Source organism: Cnephaeus nilssonii (assembly GCF_951640355.1).
Source record: "Cnephaeus nilssonii genome assembly, chromosome: 23".
NCBI classification, from domain to species: Eukaryota; Metazoa; Chordata; class Mammalia; order Chiroptera; family Vespertilionidae; genus Cnephaeus; species Cnephaeus nilssonii.
In genome coordinates this window covers 10,354,528-10,378,623 of record NC_137094.1, presented here as the reverse complement: position 1 = coordinate 10,378,623, position 24,096 = coordinate 10,354,528, and the positions used below count along the sequence as shown (strand labels likewise).

Here is a 24,096-nt window from a genome sequence, read left to right as displayed (position 1 = left end):
CAGACTCCGGAGTCTGCAGCAAAGACGAAGACAGCAGACTCCGGCCTGAGTCTGCAGCGAAGATGGCAGACTCTGGCCTGAGCGAAGGCCTGGGTCCCGGGTGCCGGAGGAAAACCAGTGCTGGAAGCCAAGGGAAGGAAGGCCTATTGCACGAATCTCGTCGTGCAATGGGCCTCTAGTGTATTTATAAAGGTGTGACAGACTTAACACCCTTGTCCCACTGGGCTATCGGCCTGCCTCCTTTTCTTCTTTCTTCTAACACGTACCTGTTGAGTGCCTGCCATGGGCCAGGATTGCTCTGGATCCTGGGGTGCCACTCTGAACACAGTCTACGTGGCTTCCACAAGCCCCCTTTCTGGGTCGTGGACTCCTGCAGTCACCAGACATGCCTGTCAAGGTGCCAGGCCAACCCGGGGTCGATGCCCCCATTAAGCCAGTGCTGTCACAGCCTCCCCGCGGTGAGGGCCTTCGGGAAGAAGTCATTTGCAGCAAAGTACAATCAACGTTAAAAGCAACGGCCATCAGTAGGTTTGGGAAGTCTTCCCGATCATTTCCTCGCCTCAGTGTGTGCATATGAGTGGCCTGCCATTTGCATATGGGAGTCTTGTCCTTACAGTTTTAGGAAGTGATTTGTTAATCATCACATTCTCCGAACGACCCTAAATCTGTAATTGATGTGGATCTGGATAAAGCGACTCTTCCCCCGGCCTATTCCAGGGACCATTTTTTTTGGCAGGGTCTGAGCCAGAATGAGCACTAGCCATCAGAACAAAATTTAGGACAGCTGGGATGCTGTGCAGCAAAGACTTTTGGCTCCACAGTTCAAATAATCACAATAGCAGCTCAATTTAGCCTTTGGCCGAATGGCTTTGGCAGGGCGCAATGAAAAATAATTATTTCATGGCCTGCTTATTTTCCCCTTAACCAATAAACTCTCAAGCCTCTTCCGGCTTATGTAAATATTCCGCTGGGGATGACAATGAGGATGGGGCTATTACCCCGTCATCGCCCGACTTAGGCAATGGTCCTATTTCACCCTCGTGGGGGATAGAAAGCAAAACTCAACAACATTCTGAGCTATCCATGGAGAGTGGGGAGGCATTTGATGGCGGGAATGTGAGGCCAGTCACAGCTGCGGAGAGAAAAAAAGTTTGAGTCCCAGGCCCTCACTTAAGAGGCAAGGCATGCAGAGGTGTTACTGTGTGTGATGTGGAAGGATCAATACCACACAAAGGATGCCACGTGTAGTAGCGTAGCCCTGAAACAACAGCAGTTCCTTCCACGACACTCCTGTGTCGCTGTAGCTCCATAGGCTACAGAGAGAATGGTCTTCAGAGCTTTGGGTTAAGGGCCTGCTGGTTTCCTCTCATTGCATTCAGTGACTGCAGCTCTGTCCCTGGTCCGTGAGTCCTTGTCTTTGCCCTGGGTCATTTGGATGGAGTCACGGAGAGGCGGATGGGAGACATTAAGCATGGCAGCAAGCCTAACGGCCACCCTAGACCTGAAGCCCTTCAAGGCTTTTTGCTCAAATCCCATTAGTCTCCTGCATTGCGTATCTGCCTTCCGGGTCAGCTGCTTCCCTGCGCAGGGCGCCTGTGCGCTTGATGACCGATTCCTACTCAATGCGAGTCCATGGCTTCGCAGCTCCATTGGTCCACGCAGAGTGTTAATGAGATCAGTCATTGGCTTGACCCCTACAGGGGCCAGTAAACTCCATTCTGTCCCATTAACCCCTGCCAGCTGCCGTGGGTGGGATGGGGTGAGTGTGAACGGCTCACTACAAACCATCCCCACTGCTGGGCAACCAGCTAGTCCGCTGACGGAGGGTCAGGCGTGTTCGCTCTGAATGGCGGCTGCGGGGCATTAGAAACGGGAGTGACCATGAGTTTGATGCCCCTTTCTCTCATCTGTGTGTGTAGGGATGTAAGGGTGGGGGTAGGGGTGCGTGTTTCTACTGTTAGGAAAGTGTAGGTCGTTCTTGCTTAGAAAACCCTGCAGCACATCAAACTCCTGCCACGATCCGCATGATCTGGGTTTAATGCGTGGCATTTCTTCTCAGAGTATCTTTAGAAAAATCGGTAGTCATGTCATGCATCAGGATGAAGTTCTAAATGTAAATGAGATTCTCCCAGTAATTTATTTACATTTGTTTTCAGCACAACAAATGAGACATCACGTAGCTTCATAATTTTCCATGACCGAGCCACCAGCATGCAGTATGTAATTTACTATGATTTAAGATGCTTATCTGTCGATTTTTTTTTTCTTCAACAGTATCTTACAAGCCTTAACCCAGGGACAGAGAACCCCTGGACGATTTCACATCTTGCTGTCTGTGTCCTTGTCTCCCCCTCCCCCAAAAGGGTCCCGGGACCCACTGAATATACACTCTTGCTGCCATCGTCGAATGGTCTTAGGTGGAGGGTTGTAGAAGATGTTGGTCCTTATTCCATTTCAAGTAGGGCTGTTATCACTGACAAAACCCCAATACAAAGAAGGGGAAACAGTATTTCCCTTTGGATGTTAAAATGTGTGAACTTGCTTAAGTTACTGTTCAAGGCTTGGTTTCCTCATGGTAAAATGTTATAGTACATCAACTTGACCATTGAGCAATGGCATTCTAGGTCAAGGTGGAAGATAGGGTGTGTTTGATGGAGAAGTGAAGACTTTATGAGCTTTATCCAGAAGTTTTGAAAAGTCATCATATTTTCCTTGTGCTTTTATGTTTTTTATTTTATTTTTATAATTTGGCTGTATGATTCCAGCCTTCCTCCATGGTTAGCACCCAGGTCTAAAATAGAGAAGAACAGATCTCTTAAAATTCAGTATGGGCCACATAAATGCTGTTTTCCCCAGGGATTTTTATTTTTGTGCTTCTTTGTGGATTTGAGAAAAACAATATGAGGATTTACCAGGACTTTTGAGATTGAGGGCAGAGCCGGGAAGGAGATGGCACGGAGTTATCCCGTGCCCTGGCATGAACCTATGGCTGAGGGGTTATGAAGAGTGCCATCAGGAATTCCAGAGTTCTGGTCATTGTATCTGGTGACCAAATCATGAATAAGCCACAGTTTGGCTCTGCCCTCCTCCAAGCACCTGCTGAAATCAGTAAATTAGAATACTTTCTAATTAGAGCTAAGATGTAGATAGAGAATCTGAAAAAGCATCTCCTCTAAGCAAAAGGTTCTGTTTTTGCTCAGTCAACAGCTACATAGAACTTTCTATAGGACAGCCACTGACCTAGGCATTGAGAGTGAATAAGACACGGGCATTTCCACCAAAGCTTGCTCAGGTCCTCTTAGTAAGAAAGGAAACCCCATTCAGAAAGAAAAAATAAAGATAAGTGAAAGAGAAGGACCAGTGTGACAGGCTCAATGTTTCTTGCTACTTAAAAAAAAAAAAAATCCTCCTTAACTATGTGTCCCAAATTCACTTGGAATGTGCTAGTTGGTGGTCTCACAGAGTGGTATTTGAATACCTCCAACATGTGTCTTGGTCCTGGCAGACTAGCCTTTCCAAGTCTCCTTGAACACACTAAGCATTGTTTTGCTTGGAATATTTTTCTCCTTACCACACACATGCTTGCAAGATATTTGTCAGGGCTGTTGGGGCATTGGCGTGTCAGCAAATGTTAGCAACACATTCTTTTGGAAGCGGTGGGCAATTTTATGGCTCTCAGTCCTCCTGAATTTTTCTTTGCTGAAAACTTTAGAGACTTCAAAGCAACTCCTCATGGGCCCCACTTGAATCCTTGTCTAGTGCCAGCGATATCTGTTTAAATGCGAGGTGTTTCTAGTTTGGATAATAAAGCAAGGTAAAAAGCAGAGTGGTCTTCAACCTAAGTACTAAAGTGTCGAGAGTTCTTTCATGAGAACCACAGGGAACAAACGTATAATTTATCTTCTAAAGAAAAGATCTCTGAACGTTTCTACAACTTTCAAGTTAGTGGGCGGTGGCTTTTCACTGACCTCTGACATCTATTATTTTGCTGAAAAGTTCTATGCAGCACTGTTATGCAAGAAGCATATATTTACTAAGGACACACTCTGTGGAGTGCCTATGCTCCTTGCTATACTAAGGATCCCTGCTTGAAGATGCAGAGAAGGGCCCAGCTGGTGTGGCTCAGTGGTTGAGCATTGACCTGTGAACCAGAAGGTCATGGTTGGATTCCTGATCAGGGTATATACCTGGGTTGCAGGCTCGATCCCCAGTAAGGGGTGTGCGGAAGGCAGCTGATCACTAATTCTCTCTCATCATAGATGTCTCTCTTTCTTTCTTTCTCTCTCTCTCTCTCTCTCTCTCTCTCTCTCTCTCTCTCTCTGCCTTCTTCTCTGAGATCAACACAAATATATTTAGAAAAAAGAGTCAAGGAAAGCGAGCTGAGTAATTACAGTGAGTCATTGTGCAATAATGCGGCCCCCATAGCAATGTGATATTTGCATGATAGTGACAGGCTTAAGATGTGCAGTTCCCAGGAATCTGGGTTTAGAGGAGGGTCACTCTTCATTATTTGCACATCATATTATTCCATGGGGTTTCTGCATTTTTAAAAAATATCGTTTGGAAAGTATTTTGAATTCAATTGCTTTTTGGGCTGCAATGAATGTCTAGGGAGTGAGGATCCTGAGAAATAGAAATAAATAAATAAATAGAAATAAGAATAATTGAACCCAACTTAAATCTAAGGTAATTTTTATGGGGGAAATGATTCTTAATTACCATCTCACTTTGTATATGATGTGCTATCTCCCCCTGGAGAAATCATATAGCATTAAAACATCATCCATGCATTTTTCTCATCCCCTGAATTTTCTCTTTAAAAGCCTGGGATGAAGAACTTGCCCAGTAGATGCAGCCCCTGTATGGAGTTGGCAGGCTGTCCAAGTTCATGGTGGTACTCAGTGGGACTTCCTTTGGAAAGACTATTCAATGCTTTTTGCTACTTTCCTTTCCTTACCAGTACAATTTCGTTCGTAGGGGACCAGTTCCACAGAAGAACAAGTGAACCAATGAGAGAAAACAATATTGGAAAGCACTCGTTTTAAAGCAAAAAATTATGGCTACAGATGCAGAACAGAACAGTACAGAATGAAAACAATTGCAGGTTTTGATAGGTATGTTAGAAAAGAGTCATAGAGCTATTTCCCCATTAATTCTGGGGCACTTATACTATTTTTAAAATATCCCACAAGCCTTTGCCTGACAAAGAAAAAGTACGGGATAAAGCCTTAGTCTCTGCATTGACAGCTATTTCCATAGCAACCTGCCTGTCAATCAACACCCACTTCATCGAGCTTCAGAAAACACCCCCAGAAATAAATGTCAAAAAGTCTTAGGCATATTCCAAATTTAAATCAAACTTTAAAAATAAATTGAAATAAGAAACCAAACACCCACAGAAGTCACAAAACTAAATTTTTACTGTGGAAGGAAGGAAAAGGGGGTAAAGAAACAAAGTCCAAAGGAACTGGCTTTCATCGACATGATCATCACACCGCATTACTCTCTTCATCCTGGTGCTGATGGTTTCCATCTCTTCCTTGGATGGTAGGAGGTGAGACACGGAGCTAGTAGCCAGCCAGGTGGGGTACGTGCTTGGTCACTCTTTCAGTGGAATGGCATTAAACTACTCTGACTAGCCCTCCGCCAATTAAAGTGAACTCACATGCTATTTTAGGTCCTTATGTTGCTAAAGGATGCTCCAAGACTTTAGCTTGAAGTCATTCCCCCTTTTTTATTTGGAAATAAAAATGCATAATAGGCCTGATATGCACTTCAGGGCTAAGTCATCTGATATCTATAATAATAAAAGCGTAATATGCTAATTAGACTGGATGTCCGTCCGGACGAAGCCTGGGCTGCGAGGGAAGCCGGGGTCCCAGGTGCCTGCCGGCGGCCAGAGGGAAGCCCGGGTCCTGGGTGCCAGAGGGAAGCCATTGCCGGCAGCCGGGGGAAGGCCTACTCTTGTATGAATTTCTTGCATTGGGCCTCTAGTGTGTGTGTGTGTGTTGTGTGTGTGTTGTGTGTGTGTGTATGATTTCAGAGAAGAAAAGAGAGGGAGAGAGAGAGAGAAACATCAATGACAGAGAATCATTGATCGGCTGCCTCTTGCATGCCCCCTACTGGAGTTTGAGTCTGCAACCTGGGCATGCGCCCTGACGAGGAATCTAACCATGACCTTCTGGTTCATAGGTCGACACTCAACCACTGAGCCATGCTGGCGGGCAGTCATCTAATTTCACTTCTTCCTTCTGTGGGTCTGTGGTTACCTAGCAGAGGGCACCTTAAGGAACTATAGTTTCTTGGAGACTACAGAACGCTTGGCCTTCAACAAGTTGGAATGTGTTGAGTTCACTTGTTAAAATGTCCATGTACACAAGGAGCAAATTTTAGTAGAATCATCACTCAGCATCCTATCAGGTCTTAAACCTTTTATTTTTGCTGTTAGTGAAATGTGTTCTTCAGTTTCTCCTTTGACATCCTGAGGCTAACAGGCTGAGCGGAGCTGGGACAGATCCATCCCTCAACCTCCAAAGGAACCAAACCCGTCCACACCTTGATTTCAGACCTCTAGTCTCTAGACGGAGACAATCCGTGTCTGTGGTTGAAGCTGCCAATGTGTCCTTTGCTATGGCAGCCTAGCAGATGGATACAAGTCCCAAGGGTCTAGTTCAGTGGTGGTCAAAGAGTTTAGAGGAAAGGGAGCAAAGAGCCTTGTCTGCTGGTCAGTGTAGGAGGGTCTGGTGAGCTCCCAGCAAAGGGTAGTCACTGTGGAGGGCAGGTAGCTTCAGGAACTGTGGAAGGAAGGAGAGAAATACCTCCAGTTCCTTTAGCCTAAACATAGCCTGTGAGTTTGTCATTTTTCTTTCTTTCTTTTTAGCAATAGTTGGGCTATGTGTTATTTTCTCTGTAGAGTATATAAGCTGCAGGGAAATGAGTTATTTATAATAATACTACTTTGTACGTATGTAGATATTTGCATACACATGTAAATATTTGCATAGTGAGCAGATCGCATGGAGTTGGCGGTGTCTGGTGGGTAACCTTGGAATCATCTGTAGATCTAATTATTTAATGTGGCTGTTGGAATTTGCAGACCATTGCCCATGAATATTTTAGCCTATTGGTGCTGAAACCTGTCTACCAGAGATCAAAGGCATTTTTAGATCTAGTCTGTCTCTAGGGATGGGCAAGGAGGTAAGGGGGCTTATATAGAGAACAAAATCAAACTTCCCTCTCTTCTCTCTTCTCTACCTAGGCTTCTCTGCCTCTACTACCCACCTCGCTTAATCTTATTTCCCATAAATGTTGCATTCAAGGTCCACGTTTCCCTGGTCTCTATTTTATTCAAACACTTTTAGCCTCCTCAGACAGTCATTCAATGACTTCTGATCACAGGGCAAAATTTAGTGTGAAATTATATCTCCACCTTTCATTCTGTACCTTGGAATGAAAAGATAACCTTTGATGGCGCCCAGTTCTTTACGAAGATTGCTGGTAGTACATTGCCATGGCGGAGGGCATGTATGTAGGAGAATTCATTTGAGCAGATTTTCGATTGAAGGATAAATGCACCCCCAAATCTCAATGGTCATCAGAGCCAGCCGCCTCATTTCGGATGATTTTGTAGATCAGCTGGGCTTCGAGATGCGACCACATGACACTCTTCCCACACTGAGTTGTTTTGGCTGCAGGGGTGGCTGCTTTGCTCCCTCCCTCTCGCTCTCTTTTTTTCTCCTTTGCTTTCCAGCTGCATTTGTGAGTGTTTTCCTCCTTTGATGAAATCCATTGCTCCAAAAATGTGATTAACAGTCATTTTCAGATACAGATATTGGCTCTCCTTTGCCAAAGAGACACAGCATGCAAGAACAGACAAATATAAAAATAATACAAAAGGGTATATTTACTCCTCAGAAACTGTGTTAATGACTACATCTGCCCCGCTCATTTGAGGCTGGCTGGGATCCTCTCCACTCTTCTGATTTGCTCATGTATGTTTGCCTCTACAGTGAAATCTCTTAGTTTTGTGTCTCATAAATAAATAAATAAAAACCCGTGGTTGGTCTGATGTTTCTGCTCTGAGTGTAAGTTAGAACAGTTTAACATTTGATGATGGTACTCAATGGGAATATGCTCACCAGATACATGAATATAGAGGTCTGGCACTCAAAGCATTCCTTAAGCGACTTTCAGATGGAAAGCATTCTTTTTTTTTTTTTTTAAATATATTTTATTGATTTTTTACAGAGAGGAAGAGAGAGGGATAGAGAGTTAGAAACATCGATCAGCTGCCTCTTGCACACGCCCTACTGGGGATGTGCCCGCAACCAAGGTACATGCCCTTGACCGGAATCGAACCTGGGACCTTTCAGTCCGCAGGCCGATGCTCTATCCACTGAGCCAAACCGGTTTTGGCATGGAAAGCATTCTTGCCAGACACCATGAACAACAGAGAACCAATAGATCAGCAGAGAAACTGAGGCTCCATTAATTTATGTAATTTGCTCAAGCTAGTAAGTGACAGAACTATTCTTCATACCCATGTTTGTTTGTTTTTCTGACTCCAATGTCCATTCATCATTGAATATTCTCTATCACCCTCTCAGTACTTTCTAATTTTGGCACTTCAGTCCAATGAAAGTATATATTTTCAAATTCTCATCATTTTATCTGGTTGTGATCTTATTCCAGATTTTTGTGTTAAGTTCAGAAATTCAAAAGCATGGTCAATAAAAATAAATGTTGTAAGCAGTAGCTCACTTATGAGCACTGGAATATTTAGATATTAGAAAATAGAAGGCCTCTATTACTGGATTATCTATTAGTAACAAATAACACCAAAACTTAGTTACTTCAAACAATAATGACTTATTCTCTCTCATGGTTTCTACAGATTGAGAATCTAGGTGTGGTTTTGTTGGGAGATTCTGGATCAGGGTCACTATGAGGTTGTCTGTCATCGGGAAGTTGGACTTGAGTGTCAGCCATAACTGTGGCCAAAGGGAGTTTTGAATAGAACCCAAGGATTCACTTCCAAGGTGGTCACTCAGGCAGATGACAATGTGGTTCCTTCCCACGTGGGCCTCTCTTCATGGCATGGTAGCTGACATCCCCCAGACCAGTGGTAGGCAAACTGTAGCTCGCGAGTCACATGCGGCTCTTTGGCCCCTTGAGTGTGGCTCTTCCACAAACACCACGGCCTGGGCGAGTCTATTTTGAAGAAGTGGTGTTAGAAGAAGTTTAAGTTTAAAAAATTTGGCTCTCAAAAGAAATTTCAATCGTTGTACTGTTGATATTTGGCTCTGTTGACTAATGAGTTTGCCGACCACTGCCCCAGACCAATGTTCTTTATGGCCTAGCCTTGGAAGTCACAGACCATCACTCAGCCATAATGCAGGGTGTCACATGGTCCAGCCCTGATTTGCTGTTTATTCACCACTCACACAGAGATGTCATCACAGGCTATCATTGGGACTGGCTACCACAGATACTAATGCTGTACAGAGGTGATTTTACAGATAATCTTATATCAGTACTAACTCCTAGATTTTCAAGAGTAGGAAGTAGAATCCAGGACTTATTTGGGCTCATAGAACTTTAGGGAAGAACCTGTCTTAAAAGGAATATCACACAATGTGGGTAATCTTTGTCTTTTAAAAAATAATTTTGGTGCTAAATTCATTGGTAGTTGGAGATTTGAGCTTGGCTTGTTACTAATGGAGGTTTAATGTGAAGGGCCATTTACACGTGTTGAACTGGTTTGAGGTGTCAATGCTGAGTCATTTACTTCTGCCGAGCAGGTGACTTGTCTGAACGAAAAGATTTTAAATTCTAAGTCTGGTTATTCGTTCTGTTCAAAATGCTGCTATGGCTCTCCATCTCCTCCCTTGCCTGGTGTCTCATTCCTCTCTCCTCATGTCTCCCGGCCTGCTGCTGCCACAGGGCCTTAGCACTGGCTGTTCCTCCACGTGAAATACTCTTTATGTACCCCAGGGATGAATTCCTCTCATAACCAAAATCTTTCCTCAAATGTTACCTTTTCAATGACATCTACACCGACCATCCATCCTGTTTAAAATTGCTGTCCTCTGCCTGGAGCAATGAACCTAAGACACAGTAGTTGCTCAGAAACTTTCACTGAATGAAGGACTCATTAATGAAGGCACAGGGAGGTCCTGAGGCTGCTTTTCACTGCCCAAGGCCGTTTGGTATCATTCACGTGGCTCATTTTCAGACACGGCACTTGATCTTTGCCAAGAGTCTCTAAAGACAGTCATCAAATGCGAATGTGCTTTCTCTCTGGGGGAGGTTTCCTGTCACTCCGAAATCAGCACTGTCTCCATCCTCATATCCTTAGAATTTTAACATAAAGAGAGAACAGAAGAAAAACACTTCTACTAAGACATATAATAGCAGACAGTCTGATATTATTTAAGGGAGAAAATTAATTGCGCCATTTCTGTAGACATTAGGCAAATGGTTTCACTCAGAGTTGAAAAGCAGCTTGGGACTATTAAAGCATAGGGTGCTTGCATGCTCTTTATGATGGTCTTAGCGTATGACCTTATATCACTTTTATTTCTCTATTAAATCAAGATGTATCTCATTGAGGCCACTACCCCACATGCCACAGCCTGGTTGATTTTGGTGCATGTGGCCGGAACTGTCTCTAATGGAATAGAAAGGTGGGTCTGTCCTTGATACGCGCCTGGTGTGGGTGGTCTCCAGGCTCGAGTTGCGGTCAGCATGGATCTCCATGGAATGGAACAGAGTGCATAGGCCCTCGCCATGTCGGTTGCGTGCTTTGTTGAGATCCTGCCTTCCCTAACCTGGAAGCTGCGTCTTGTCTTCTGTGAGATTCCAGTGAACTGACCCTACGTGGCCACTCATTTAGAGTGAGTACAACAGGAGACAACTGAGCTTTTAAAATTTATGAAACCTCTAAATATATCAAAACTTCATAAAAATACCTGTTATGGGTAGTATAGTAAAATAATAACAAAATAATGGTCCCATGTTGGTAGGCAAACAACACTGGCAAAGGTGTAGAAAAAGCATGTGGTTACCATTTGAAAGTATATTTTTCGGTTCTTTGGTTTTTGTCTTCGTCCTAACTTCTTCCTGCAGCTTTAAGGAGAGTCATAGACAGTGTCAGCATCTAATTTTCAGATAAATCATCTCTTTTACATTTAGGTGCTTAGCTATTTTTTGCAATTTATTAGAAGAAACACTTGCTTGAAAACAGGGCCTTTGTTTCACAAGAGGTTAGCTGCTTCCTCATGAAATCACAATTGTCTGTGACATTAAAATTAGCTCCTTAGCAGGGACTATGAAGTCACGAAGCAGCAGTAAGTGGCAAGGGGATCAATCCTTACGAAACAAAGATTCTGTATTCATGCAAAATACCTTTAGTGATTAAAAATGGGAAAAAATCGAGCACGGGTGGAAGAGGCATTGCTGCTAGATTTTTAGAGAAATTGCTGAAAGCTATTTAGCCAGGCAGGCGGATGACCTTTACCGTTCTCTCAAGGTTAATGGGGTCCAAGGAAATGGTAATGTAATAATTTGGGTTTCTTGCATGTCCCACTGACTTAGAGTGTATGTCCCTCAAATTTGCTAGCGTTTCGTCTGGCGGGGAGGGAGTGTTGATGATTACATGTATTGGGGATGCCTCGGTCCTTATTCTAAGCTTCTTTCTATTGGGAATCATCCGAAATATATGAGGAAAGATGACCTCCGTGGGGAAATTCTATAAATTCTCCCTTTTATTCCAATTAAATGGGAAGCTACAACTTGTAGCCCAAAGATAAAATAGTAAAGGGTATGGGTTACAGGAAACCTGCAATGAAATATCACAACTCTTGAAGTCTGAGACACTCAGAGCCAGAAAGCTTTAGAAGGTGGGGATTCGGTGGGACCATGTTCTTGAAATGGGCATCTAAAGGGCCTCCCCCTTTTGTCCCCTCATGAACAGCACAGGGAACCTGCTCACTCCACTCTGGACATGGTCTATTTCGCTGAGTGAGTGGCTGTGCATTCTTAGCTTGCATATCCAGCGGGTCGGGCTCTGAGGGCGCCTTTTAGGAGCTCTTGAGAAGGCCGAGTGTCTTGGCGTTGTCAAGAGGTTCTCATTAGACCCAGGGAATCAATTCAGAATGACTTTAATGGGAGTCAAACTGCCGTGTAGCCCCATGACAAAGGGACTTCAGAGAACCCTGTATTTATTATGCCTCTCTCTCTTTAATTATGTCTGTCCTTCATATTCTCCGGTTAGCTCCCTAAATGTGTTTCTTCTCCACGTTTTTGGCATTTTAATGCTTTGCTGGACCATTCTAAAGGGGCACATGACACAGTGTCAGCTGATTCTATTGAGAAAAACGCCCCAAGCCAAACTATTAATTTTGTTCCAGTTGTTGTTTTTGTTGTTTTTACAGGTTGTAGAAGCTGTGTGGTAGAAAGTAGAAGGTTCTTTCCAATCTGAAAAAGGGATTTAAAGCTTTCTTTTGCAGTCTCTCTGGGGGCGTAGGTGATGTGTCTTAAAGTCATATCCTTAACACATTTCAGTGTCTGCTCTATTGAGGGTGCTTAGTAAATGTTGAATGAATAAATGAATGAGCGAATGATATCAGCATTCAGAACTAAGCATACTGTATTCTTAGTCCTCTCTAATAAAATGGCAATATGCAAATTAACCATCACTCCGCTACATAAGCCACGCCCACCAGCCAAGCCACGCCCACCAGCCAATCAGGGAAAGTATGCAAATTAACCCCAATCCAAGATGGCTACAGCCACAGAGAGCAAGGTTTCCCAGGTAACAGAGCAAGCCAAGCTTTCCATAGCCATTGCAGGCCTAAGCCTCCACTCAAGCTACAAAGTTTCAATTATAGAAGGTAAACAAATTCAAACAAATGGCGACAGAATGGAGCTTGAGAGAGCAGGCCAGGGTTGCCGGCAGCAACAGGGGAAGCAAAGCTTTCTGCACACCCTGGCCGGGCTCACCCGCTTAAGGCTACAAAGTTTCAATTGTAGAAGGTGAATTAACTGCCACAGAAATGGCTGCCGCCCCAGGCTACAAAGTTTCAATTGTAGAAGGAAAATAAATTCCAGATACCAGGGCCTCCCCTTGGGTTGCCAGGGGGCGTGGCCGGCCTGCAAACTACCACAGGCCCCTCGCTCAGGCTGCCCCACACCCCAATGGAACCCCCACCCTTATCTGTGACACCCTTCAGGGCAAACCAGCTGGCCCCCACCCGTGCACCAGGCCTCTATCCTATCTAATAAAAGAGTAATATACAGATTGATCATCACTGCAACACACAATATAGCTGCCCCCATGTGGTCAAAGATCCTGCCCCCATGTGGACACAAGATGGCCACTACAAGATGGCCAGCAGGAGAGGGCAGTTGGGAGGCACCTGGCCTACAAGGGAGGGCAGTTGTGAGGGACCAGGCCTGCAAGGGAGGGCAGTTGAGAGGGACCAGGCTTGCAAGGGAGGGCAGTTGGAGGTGATCAACCCTGCAGGAGAGGGCAGTTAGGGGTGACCAGGCTGGCAGAGGAGGGAAGTTGGGGGCAAACAGGCTGGCAGGGGAGCAGTTAAGCATCAACCAGGCTGGCAGCGGAGTGGTTAGGGGGTGATCAGGCTGGCAGGCAGAAGCGGTTAGGGGCAATCAGGAAGGCAGGCAGGCAAGCAGTTGGGAGCCAGCAGTCCTGGATTGTGAGAGGGATGTCCGACTGCCCGTTTAGGCCCGATCCTAAACGGGCAGTCGGACATCCCTCGAGGGGTCCCAGATTGGAGAGGGTACAGGCTGGGCTGAGGGACAACCCCCCTCCGTGCACGAATTTCGTGCACCGGGCTTCTAGTATTAATATAAAATAGGATTTTGCCCTCCATTGACTGAGGAGGGTGATATCATAGTAGTGGCCAGGGATTCAGCAGTGAACACGACTCAGCTCTTCCTAAAGAGTGTGATCTTCCACTACAGCGTGGTGAGTGACATGATGGGGTTCCAAGAACAGCACCCAACCCAGACCTTGGAAGGACCAGGACACACTCCTGGGAAGAAATGGCAGTTATGCTGAGTAGTAGCTAGGGAACGTGGGGGAGGCAGCCATCCATACCTGGCCATTGGAATCATTGCAGGAATGACATGGGTGGGGCAGATGCTTTCTGTGATGTGGATTCAGAAAAGGAGGCCATGGTGAGGAGTTTGGACCTCATCCTGAAGCCATGGGAGCCACTGAGGGTTTTAAGCAGGGCAGTGACAGTTTGGAGAGATGCTCTGGAAGTATTATGGGAAATAGATGGAGTCTAATAACAGATAGAGACGGTGAGGAGGTTGTAGTAATCAAGGGGGGCAGATGGTGGTGGCCTTCCCTAAGGTGGTGACAGTGACAATGGAAATGAGTGATGAATTCAGGGTCTAGGAAGAGGATGGATGGACAGGCCATGCTGAGGCAGTGGATACGAGAGATCAGGAGGGGCGGGGCATCAGGAATGGCATCCAGTCTCGGGTTCTGAGCAAAGGTATATTTCTGAGGAGCCATCTCAGGAGTCTTTGATCTTTAAGTGCAGGCTAGTGTTCCTAAAAGCTCCCAGATGGACATCCCTGAAGACCAATCCTTCTTCTGTCTCATCACAGTGAACAGCGAGGCTGGCTAGTGGAGGTGCTCTCATCTGTTTGCAGAAATCCTGCCGGGCGAGAGCAGGACCATATGCTTACATCGGGGAACAGTTTGCACCTAGTAGAGTGTTGTCAAATAAATGGTTAAAATATATTGCTTACTGTCCCTCCTGGATGAGTTCAGTCAAAATAGTTTTACAGGGATGTGTGTGTGTCTATATGTATGTGTGTGCACATGTGTTTATGCCTGTATGTTCATTCACAAAGTGCATGTGTGTGTGTGTAAGTGTGTTTGTGTACAGACACATCCTTTCCAATTCCTCCATCACTGGGAAGATCTTGTTTAATGCCTGTGAGATGATGCTGGTAGTGGTGATTGGCTACCTAGAACTAGGTACTGGACAGGAGTCACTAACTCATCTCTACAAAAGTAAGCCAAACAATGGTAAGTTATAATGGTGTTTTTTTTTTCACTGCCAAAAGTCTGGACTACATTTGAACTGGTGACATCAAAGTGGGTGACTCCATAGCCCGTCACCCATCCCCTGAGATACGTAATCCACTTTAAAGACACATTTTAAATGGCCTACTATGGGAAATGCAGTTAGCAAGCTCAGAGAGATGCTTGCATTTAAGAACTCTCAGAAATGCACTTACAGATTTAAGAAAAAAAATCTTTGCAAGGAGGAAAATGCACATGAGAGAGATGATTCATTTTCTCAGAGCCATTAAAACAGTGCCTTCTGTTTTCATCCATCATACTCATGAAATAAAAAATAAGTATTGGAGAAAAGGCGATACTTACCTAGAGATGAAATTTTAAGTGTAAGGAAGTCAGATGTCCATTTTTCTGAAAGAAGTCACTGAAAATCTTCTGTAGGATATAATTTAGGCAGTGCCTCATCATTATGGACCAGGAGCCGGAGTGAGATCATTCTGGAACAGCAGCCAGAGTGAGCGCAATTTCTACCCAATATTTTCTGAAGCACAAGTGTAGCCAGGAGTGAGTCATTCAACAGGGTACCTCAGAGGTGGAGGGTCTTGGATATAAATGGGCAAGACTGCAGCACAGGAAAACCCGTCACCTCAACCTGGGATGTGCCGTCCTCATCTCCCGGTGAGTTCACAGAAATCGGCTCCTCCGATTCCGGGCCGTGCCTTAGGCCATGTCCACAGCGCGGTGAGGATCCAGGTGAGTCAGAGATGACTCGGAAACCAGACCATCTCTGTTGCTAAACTCCAAGCGATAGGACATTTCCTTCTCGGGTTGCAAATAAGTCACGTAAAAATAACACGTGACTTATTTGCACGTGTTAATCTGTGTGGACTTTGCTCATTGCCTTCCTCTGAGAATGTGCCAGGAAAAGAGAGAGTTGGAGACTTTGGTTCTATCAAGGAAAGGTAGGAAGAGGTGGGGCGGGGGATGGTTTGTCTATTCAACCTGTGTCAGCACCAGGTACCAAGAAGAGAGTAGAAGTCAGACTTGTTGGTGTGCTTCTTGGGGCTCAACGTACTGCTTTGCAGAGTTGTTTTAAAGGGTGAATAATATCATTCATATATTACTCATTCATCAAATAGTTATTGAGTTCTACGTGTTGCTTAAGCTTCAAGAGCGAGTAATATAATGTTCCTGCTCTCATGGAACTTACATTCTAGTATGTAGAACTGGATCTAACAAATAACTGAACAAATATACATAGAAAGTGGCAGGTAGATGATAAAGCAAGGTACGGTGTAAGAAAGACCAAATAGTGAGCTATTCGAGATGGTGGTTAGGGGAAGCCTTTTTGATAGAAGTGGCCTCATCAGGCAGTGACCTGCTGACCAAAGTGAAGAGGGAAGAAAGAGTGTCTGGAAGTATCGAGCACAGTGCTTGGCACATGCTTAGCACTTATTGTTGTAACAACTATCATCCTTGATCAGAATGGTGTGTTTTGAGCCTGCATGTCCTTTTTGAAATGTTGGGGGTCTGTAAAGTGTTGTAGGAAGTTTGGTGTAGCTCATACTTATAATGGAATCATATACTTGTACACAGAGAGATTTTTTTTATATCCAGTTGTGATTAAACCTTGTAGGTAGCTAATAATGTTTAAAAGAAAATCAACAAAAGCTGGGTGTTTTGTGTGGTTAAAAATCTTGTCATATTTTCCTGCATCGGTGTAATTAAACATTTCTCATCCACCCACTTAGGGTCAGGAACTGTGTGAGCACCGGGGAAACAAAAATGTGAAATAGAGTCAAGTCTTTACCCTCAGGAAACTTATAATCTTATTTTTCCCTCATAATTCAGGACTCTTGCATTACTTGTTTAAATAGAACCAGCAGGAGGGATTTCCATGCTGACAAGGCTCTGTAGAGTTTAGAGAAAACAAGTTGCCTCTGACTGTTAACTTTGATGTTTGTTTAGTTTTATAAAATATGTAAAAGGCTTTTCCATTAGTGCCTAAGACTTTCAGAAAGCTTTTAGAATCTCTTGTCACAAGTACTTAAATATCGTGAAAGGGGAGTCCCACAGACTGGCAGCCTGGAAACTTAAGTACTGTTTGTGGTTCAGGGTGTGTGGCCAAGTGAAGCCCCCATCCCCACCTTAATTGAGGTCACGAATAAAGTGACGAGGGAAGAGTGTCTGGAAGCATCTAGCACAGTGCTTGGCACATGCTTAGCACTTATTGTTGTAATGGCTGTCATCCTTGATCAGAATGGTGTGTTTTGAGCCCGCATTCCCTTTTGAAATGTTGGGGGTCTGTAAAGTGGCCATTGGTTCTGAAAAACCCAGATCACATGGGAACCCCAAGTCCATCCGGCAACCCTCTAGTACCCTTTAGCCTTTGTGAGCAGCATGTCACAGTCTAGAGAAAGTTAAGGATGAAAATCTCAGCCTAGGTGTATTTTAATGATAGAAGGAATTGGAACTTGAGAAAAGTGATTTAGACCCGAGGAACACATATGGGGTGCATTAAGGGCCACAAATAAAGTACATCTAGACATTGCTTTACAGAGTCTGCTTCTGCTCTGTGCAAGTCTATAGTTTGTTTTGGGACCATACCTGACACCTACTCAAAGAGGCCTACGGGGATGCTAACGTAGCCAGGACTCATCACACTCTACATGCTCTCTCTGCTTTTTAATCTTCAGAGGAATATCCTATTCCCTCCGATCCTTTTCTATCCTATAATTAATTTCCTGCTAGGCATGCGCTCACAGATTCATTGGCTGTCGCCTCCTTGGATAGGTAGCCTTGTGAAGGCATGAACTTTCACTTTTGTATGCCCAGTGCTTGGCCCAGAGAAGGTTCCCAATGAATATTTGCTGAGAAATGAGTTTTAGCAATGATGGGTGATACCAGCAACAACGTCACCCTCGGAATTCAGGAGAGCTTAGCTGAGGACAGTCAAAACTCTGTGAAATCCGAGCAAGGCTCCTCATGCTGGTTCAGATGGCAGAGCACCTGCTTTGGTGCTTTTTGTAGGATTGTGTAAAATAATAGAAAGTAACTATTTTTACCAAACTTTATGATACAAAAGTGGTGCAATGGGCCAAATGTTAAAATAATGTGCCCTGACCCAGAATTGAACTGGTGACCTCCTGGTTCATGGGTCAATGCTCAAACACTGGGCCACACCATCTGGGATGCTTTGATTATTTTTAAACACATATAATCGTAACCTAATTTTTTTTTTAGTTTTTGTAATTTGGATAAGGGGTGTTATTATTAAACTCGAACAACAAGACTCATTGATTCAGGTTGCAAGGCATCCACACTCTGGGGTAGGGCTGTATGTTGGTTAACATCCATCCACTGCTTTAGAAATGTCATCTTAGCTCTTCATAGTGTCCTTCAGGTTACACTCTTCGCTGCTACCACTGGCAGAATCTAGATGTGACTTCAAATTAGCCCTCTGTGGGGAAAATCTCTGATGACATTCTTTTGTGAGTTCAGATAAATTTAGGAGAATTGCTGGACATAACATATTTTTCTTATTTTTTATTAATTTATTGAAGTGACAGCCTACCTAATAAAATAGTAATATGCAAATTGACCGCACCTTCTCGACACCCAAGCCACACCCACCAGCCAAAACCACGCCCACCAGCCAATCAGGGCGAGTATGCAAATTACCCAACAAAGATGGCGGTTAATTTGCATACACTGAGGGAGGGAGGAGTGAAGACTGAAGACAACTTAGAAGGAAGAGGGAGGAAAAGCGGAAAGCAAGGTGGCTGCCAGAGGGAAAGCCTGGGCGGGGCGGAGCGGGGCAGAGCGGGGCGGGTGGCAGCGGCGTGTGGGTGCAGGCACGGCAGCTGCAACGGCGGCGGCAGCAGCAGCACACGTGGCCGCAGCGGCTGCTTGCAGGATTCTTCCTGCAAGTGGGCTACTAGTTGGTTAATAAAATAATATAGGTTTCAAGTGGACAATTCTATGATATAGACATTTCCTTAATGCTGCTATAGATTATGTATTTGTGAAGCTTGTTCATCAGCCACATCTCAACTAAGAGTCATTGGAAAGGCTCAGGTTGTCTCTCCCCGAGCCCACACCCATAAGTGCAACCTCGTTCATCTAGACCAGCGTCACACTACCTTTCTCAGCAAGTAAATTTCAGGAAACTGTTCAGACTTCCCAGCTATTACTGATAGAGAAGGATTTTCTTCTCACCAACCCCATCCAGTAAATACCTACTGGTGAGGCATAGGTGGAAGCCCAAGGAAATCAAGGTGTACTGCCTGGAAGCAGAAAACTTTAGGCACACACTTTTTCTCTGAATGTGAAGGGAAGTGGGAACCGTCGCTGTTGTTGGACTTACGTGAATAATGAGTCCACATCCGAATGGGACATAGAATGAAGGAAATTTGATGCTGTATTTAAACACATACTCGTGTATACACGTTATCAAAGATGTGGCTATCTACGGGTTCGGTTTTGTGGAAGTAGCCATGGGGTCTGGACCCTGAGGTTCCACGCTGGCGAGTTCCACTGTGATTCTGAGCTAGGAGCCAGGCTTTTGCCTGTGAGGAAGCATTGCCATAATAAGAAATGAACATGGCTCAGTGGTTGAGCATCAACCTATGAACCAGGAGGTCACAGTTGGAGTCCTGATCAAGGCACGGTTTGATCCCCAGTAGGGGATGTGCAGGAGGCAGCCAATCAATGATTCTCCTTCATCATTGATGTTTCTATCTCTCTCTCCCTCTCCCTTCTCTGAAATCAATCAAAATGTATTTTTTTAAAAAAGAAACAATAGTTACATACACTGGTGATTTGTACAGAATTATTCTTGAGTTTATTCTTTAATAAAGAATATTCAGAAATAGGCAAGCAAAAAATGTCATTGATGTCACAGATGAAAAAGGTACATATATGTATTAATGGAACTCATTCACAGCTTTATGGACCCAAACTCTTCCTGGCTCTCTACACATCACAGGCATCTAGACTCCTCTCACATGGGCGGGAATGCTGATTTGTCACCAAAACCAGCCTGGGATTGTGCAAGTAATTCCCTGGTGGGCTCAATAAGGGGTTCTTTTCTGTAGCAGCGAGTCGGGAAAATGTTGAGGGGAGTCAGTGCCGTTGAGTGGCTGTGATTATGCTGAGCAGACGAACGTTCTGTAGACACCTGGGCCATCCTCGCTGCACAGAGAATCTTTGGAAATGTTTGCTCTAGTCAGCACTTTCCCGTTATAGGGATGGTTAAAATGATCAGGTGTCTTCCCCAAAACAGATGTTTGTTGCTGCCAAAACATTGTACAAAGCACCCATCGCAAAGATGTTAGAGAAACAAACACTCACAACTGAGCTCTGTGCCTGGCTTGTAAAGACCCTGCCCCGTAAAACTTTTACGTTTAGGGAGCAATTCTGCACGAAGCTGGTGCCAGCCCGTGTGAGCAGACCATTCCCTACCTGTGACGCGGATGCGGCTCAGGGATTAGAAGGGCTTCGAAGGACCACGAGGATTTATTTAGAGCTCTCAGTTCTTCAAAAGGAAGAAAATACACAGAAGAGCATCTTCGCGCCAGAGGCTCAGAGAAACCTGGACGCGGCCCTTGTTTCTTTTGTTTCAGGAAACAAAGCAGATTTGCTGGAGCCCTACACCTGGGAAGCTCTAAATGGAGTCAGGCTCCTGGGTTATTTATAGCAGATGAGCCTCCACCTCCGCCCTCCTTATCTCCCAGCCCCTCCCCCAGCACCGGGGCCCTATATTTAGATCTTCAGATGCTGTGTGACCACAGCAAGGTTGTGCCTCTGAGAAGTGGCGGGATATGGGGTGCTTTTGCCTAATGGAGGAGATGTCCATTCGGGATGTTTTCACCGTCTGAGGGATAAGGCTGTGCGCTATAGAAGAAACCCAGTAGCAGGCAGCATCTCTTTGATATCGTTTGGTAGAAGGAAGCATTTTTGTAACCCAGTGTTCATTGCAAAAATCACTGCTGTTGTATATTACTCATGTATTGGGATAGATTCTTAAAATATGTATATATGTGTGTATATATGTACGAATAACACACACACACACACGTATACATATATACACAGACACACATATATCCCCAAGAGAGGTATTTTTAAAAATTCGTATTTGGGTAAGATAAAAATTCTAGGTAACAACAAATTTTTCGTCCAGAAAGATGTATGATACTTGCTTTTGTAAAACAAATATTTGAAGCTGTCTCAGGAAATGACCAAAAGAAAAACATAGTCAGTGCCACTGTGTTCAGTGCTATTTTAATAAGCGCCAACTACATGCTAAGCTCAATTCTTATCTTATTTCATTTAATCACCATGTTATTCTTAGGGTGCGGGAGCACCCCCATTTTACAGATGAGGAAGCTGAGGCTTAGAGAGGTCAGTAACCCATTTAAGGTCACTGAGCTAGATGGGATTCAAACTCAGGGGGTCTGACCCCTAGGCCAGAGCTCTGAACCATGACCCCTGCTGCCCTTAGAGAGTCTGGTTGTTGCGCGCGCACGTGTGTGTGTGTGTGTGTGTGTGTGTGTGTGTGTGTGTGTATGTGTGTGTGTGTGTGTGTGTGAAGATAAAAGCGAAGATGACTGTTTCAGGCACCTGCAGGTGGCTGAACAGCCCGGGGCATGCGAAGCCGCCCTTTCTGTGGGCAGAGTCCTTGCTGTTCGGTAACTGGGTTTTGGTTCAGAATGGTCAGAGAGAGCCTCTCTGTCTGTTATTTGTTGTGGAGTGGTGTTCTCCCTGCAGTTTTCTTGCTACAGGAAAGCAGTCATGTGGCTGCGAAGAGTAGGCTTGGACGCCATAGGTCGGGTATAAGTAAGGGGTTCTACTGTCTAGCTGTCCATTCCATTCGGGTACCTTCCTTCCTTCCCCTTTGCTCCTGAAAGTGCTTCCTAAAACCACAGCTGTGCAGAATTGGCCCTAGTCACCCTCCAATTGCGTCCCGTCCATGAATAGTGCCCAGATGAGCAGACACTCTCACTGTGGCAGGAGCAGGCAGGGTTCACTCCAGGGGCCGTTTGTGGGGGAAAAAGCAAAAAGCGGGGAGAAGCTGGCAGGTCTGTTGTTAGGCTGGGACACCATTGCCCATTGAGGACAAATAACATCCGCCTTATTCCTGTTTAGATCGCAAAGAAGAGTTTTTTCTTAGCCCATGCCCAGCGTGATCCTGCGTGTTCTCCACCCAGTGCAAGGCAGGACTGTGGTGTTTGTATTAGAGAATCTTCCCTTCATTCCTTCTTTCTTCTGAAAGTGGCATGGGATGCAGCTCAGCTGTCGCAGACTTGATGGCAAAGTTTCATGTTTAAAAAACACCCTTTTATTATTATTATTAAAATGGAGACAAAACCCTGGCATGGTAGGGCAGGATTTTCTCTGAAGGGGGGAGGAGGAAAATATGGGGAGTAATGAATTCATCAAGCTGGGAATGCACGAGGCAGCCAGCGAGGCAGCCAGCGAGCGAGGCAGCGAAGCGCTCAGGCTCCCATACCCGGCAAATGGAAAGAGCGCCCATTACCGGGGAGAGGCGCGGACACAGCCCCGCTAATCGCTTGGTCATGCTTGGGAGACGCTCAGCCGTCACAGGCCGTGACATGGGGAGAGCGGAGCCAGGGTCTGTTGTAAGAGGGAATTGTTGATTTAACATCCATAACCAGAGCACTCCCTTCCCCAACCCTCACCCTCCGATGACAAGCCTGGGGGTTGGGAAAAAGCTCCTGTGTGTGCGTGTGTGCTTAACCCTTTAGAGTCAGCACAGCTGGAAATCATCTGGGAGGTCAAAATACTTGAGGACATGGCTACCTGAATCACGAGATTCCTTTTTACTTATTTCCACCTTTTGTTGTCCCTTACCTGTGTGGGTGTGCAGTATAAGATGTAAAATAATAGGAGCTTACAGGTACCGATGGGTTGTTTTGTGCCAGGTGATGCTTTGACTTATTTACATGGATTACCCCATCAATGCCTCGGGAGGGACCTGTGAATTGTTGTCTCCATTTTGTAGAATTTCAGTGGCCTGGCCAAGGTCACACACAGCTCATGAAGAGGAGAGGATCTGACTCCAAAGCCTGTACTGTTGACCACGGTGCCTTGTATAGGATGATGTCCTTTGAGAAATCGAATGAAACCAGGGGACAAAATAGTTGAAGAGACAAAATATACTTTTTCTTTCTTTCGACACTCATTTTATTGAGTATTGTGCTTATTGCATAGTGGAAAGACAGACATGTGCATAACTCCAACGGAACGCCATTCTTGCTGTGATGGAAAGATGCGTGGAGAAAAAGGCACCCTTACCTCTGGGGATTGCTTTCATAGCTCCACATAACCAGTGACTGTCATGGTATCTGGGTATTTCAGTAGGCACCCAATCAGGAAAGGATGCAAATGGATAACACTAGAGACTTTATGGACAAACTAGAGGCCCAGTGTACGGAATTCGTGCATGGGTAGGGTCCCTAGGCCTGGCCTGTGATCAGGGCCGATCTGTGGGGTGATCAGCAGGGTGATTGGAGGGCCCCACTGGCACCTACCTTGGCCAGCCTGGGGCCTGTGGGCTTGGGGCAGCTCCTGCATTGAGCATCTGCCCCCTGGTGGTTAATGCACATCAGAGGAACCGGTTGTTCGGCTGGTCATTCCAACGTTTGGTCGATTTGCATATTAGGCTTTTATTATATAGGATAGTAGTTTCCATATGGATAAAGTGGTACAAAGCCATTGCCGAGAGAAGAACATGTGTAAAAATAGGAAACCACCTCAATGTGTTGGGAACTACACTAGCTCTATATTGCTGGAGCATAAAATGGAAGACGATTGCATGGAAGCAAGAGAGGGAGCCAAGAATGTTCTGTTAACGGGCAGAGTCATCCTGGACTTTATTTACCAGGCAATGGCATGTGGGTTTATCTGGAGGGATGAGGTTACTGGTAAGGGAAGTAATGTGAGACTGTGAAAGAGTGGTCCAGTTGAGGTTAGGTAAGCAGTATCCTCAGGAGGATGGATTGAAGGAA

At 45.0% G+C, this 24,096-nt stretch overlaps 1 protein-coding gene across 11 annotated transcripts in view; it reads left to right on the top strand.

The window, feature by feature from the left end:
* The window catches only part of ESRRG (estrogen related receptor gamma), a 429,120-nt gene that overhangs the window by 54,178 nt on the left and 350,846 nt on the right, over window positions 1-24,096 (top strand). Inside the window, exon 1 of one of the 11 annotated variants that reach the window (XM_079763437.1) lies at window positions 13,798-15,742. The exons of the other annotated variants lie outside the window; for them this stretch is intronic. The gene's annotated coding sequence lies outside the window, so the exon portion shown is untranslated. Of the gene's footprint in view, window positions 1-13,797; window positions 15,743-24,096 lie in introns of those variants that run through there. 11 annotated transcript variants of the gene reach the window in all.